The sequence below is a fragment of the Physella acuta genome, unplaced genomic scaffold, assembly GCF_028476545.2.
Source record: "Physella acuta isolate Inbredline_101_S28 unplaced genomic scaffold, ASM2847654v3 ptg002168l, whole genome shotgun sequence".
Lineage (NCBI taxonomy): Eukaryota > Metazoa > Mollusca > Gastropoda > Physidae > Physella > Physella acuta.
In genome coordinates, this window is record NW_026733669.1 from 2,501 (window position 1) to 5,000 (window position 2,500).

General features: G+C 49.3%; 1 non-coding gene across 1 annotated transcript in view; it reads right to left on the bottom strand.

Annotated features, from left to right (window-relative positions):
* The window catches only part of LOC131932430 (small subunit ribosomal RNA), a 1,846-nt gene extending 1,788 nt beyond the window's left edge, over nucleotides 1-58 (bottom strand). The window contains exon 1 of the ribosomal RNA XR_009384579.1: nucleotides 1-58. This exon is cut by the window's left edge and continues 1,788 nt beyond it. This is a non-coding gene — a ribosomal RNA (small subunit ribosomal RNA).
* Nucleotides 59-2,500: the final 2,442 nt, after the last annotated feature.

A 2,500-nucleotide genomic window follows, 5' to 3' on the forward strand; every position in this document is an offset into this window, starting at 1 on the left:
ACATGCATGGCTTAATCTTTGAGACAAGCATATGACTACTGGCAGGATCAACCAGATAGCTATCGTTTGCGAGACGTTTTTCCACAACACATCGCGGGACGGGAGACAACGCTCTAGCGAGAGAACGGATCCCGGCATTCCCGGATTTTTTCACATCGGACCGCTCACATTTCCCCCTTCACCGTAAACACGGCGTCGCCGGGAAATCTCTCGATTTGCATCGAGCCGACTGCGTTTTGCAGACCCGTCGCCCGTTCCGAGGGCTGGGCCAGTGCGAGACTTTTATCGAGCCACCAATACTGCTTGGTTGCGTTAGCACTGCGCGTCGCCGCTGGCTTCACGCTACGGACACGTACTTTTACCTTCACTGGCGCGACCTGCGCGCCGAGCCCGCATTTTACCGGGAAGCTAGTCGGGAGACTGAGCCACGCACGGTCAGATCGGGCACATGTCGCTGGCTGCGAGGGAGCGCGGATCCTAGCGTCACATAGAGGCTTCACCGACACTCACCTCCACAATAGTAGATACAGACCGTTTTAACCGCCGTATTTCTGCCCATACCTCTAGTGTTAAACCGAAAAATCGGGTACATAGTCTCGGGGAGGACCGGGGTGCCGCCCCATGAGGGGAGCCCGCACGGAGGGCGCCGGGGGTGCCGCGACCCGGGGGGCGGCGCGGGGGTGTCGGGGCGCATCTACGGGGCTCACTCGCGCGGGCGCCACACTTCCGGGGGGCGCCCCAGGTGGGGTGCCAACTTTGGCGCCCCCGACTAAGGGGCCGCCCCCACTGCGGTTACACGCTTTACGACCACCCACCCGCGTTCCCCACCCCAGGGGGCATGCGAATCACCCGCCAGGGGCGTTCTGGGACCGAGGGCGCCGCTCCGGCACAAGGGGGAGCCAAAACGCCCCGAGTTCCCCCGCGGCCACCTCGACACCTGGGCGGGCGGCGAGGGGTGTCCTGCGATCGGGGTGGGGAGCTCTACCAGAATCACCCGCCAAACTTCACCGGGGGCGTCTCCCGGCGCCCCTGCGCTCGGGTGACGAACAGCGCCCCGGGCTATCCCGGGCGCCCTATGGCGTCCACCTTCGATCGGAAGGGTGATCTCGACTCGGGCTGAGGCGGGCCACAACAATCCGCGGTCACATCGGAGCCGTCCAGGCTAACGAGGCCCCGGCTCACGGGTAACCCATGGGGCTGGACCGGGAGTCCGCCGTTAAAGAAGAAAGAAATGTAGTGCAAACCAGAACCAGTTTTTTTTATTTATTTTATAACTCGACTAATAATCGTCACAAAATTATAAACTTGGTACCTACGGATAGCCCTGGGCCCAACCTAATACAGGATGTCCATAACTATGCGCTAATTAAATAATTAATGGGTATTAAGGTCGGTCTTAGTAAATTGCTATATAAAGTCTAAGACCAGAACCAGTATTTTAAATTTATTTTATAACTCGGCTCCTAATTGTCACAAAATTTAAAAATTGGTACCTATGGATAGCCCTCGGCCCTACCTAATACACCGTGTCCATAACAATGTGGTAATTAAATATTTACTGGGCGTTAGGGTCGGTCTTAGTAAATTGCTATATAAAGTCTATATAAAATTTTACGAATTTAAAAAAAAAATTCCTACCGTCAAAAATAGCGACGCCTAGACCACCACACCTGTTCTGACGTTAAATCCTACTTGCACACACGTGTGGGAATAGATTAGATATCATCTAGAGATAGAATTCCTAATTATTTAATTAAAATAGAGACTCTAGATTTAATAGTTGTGTCATAGTTACATTAAGTCGAATTAGCGAAGCGGAGGCGGGAACTAGATTCTAGATCTAACACTTCGATTGCGATGAAAAAAAAATAGCTTTATTTTAAGGCCGACAAGGCAAATACGGTTTAATTAATATTAAAGAAATAAGTCCGAACACCTACCTTAAGCGAATCATCTACACAACACATGACTAGAAATAATACACGTCCACACGAAGAGCGATTGAAACGGTGACTGCAACGGTGAAAACTTGTACGACGGAAACATGGCGCCTAGGTTATGCCTACTTCCGGTCTGATGAAAATTTTTAATTCATTTTAAATTTTGCGCTCTATTTCGTCCGCGCTTGTCCACTTAAACTCTACAGAAAAGATAGTCTATATAAAAATAATTCCTAGAAGACAATTTTATGAGAGATCACCCACATTTATTTACCCTGCCTGTCTACCTTAGGGTTAGAGTTTGAATTTTTCTAGATTCAAGCCAAATATGCCGTGTCGATTAAACGACGACGTACATAACAGAGCGAAGACAATGAATGGTTCCTTAATTAACTATAATTACGGTCCTAATACAACTACAATTCACCATAGTACTAATATGTATGTGTATTGTTGTTTTGGGAGTTCTGTCATTACATTTTAAATTATAAAAAAAACGGGTTTACGATACACTTCATTACGCCGCCGATCGTGGTTTTAGATTTAAATTTGGTCGGATT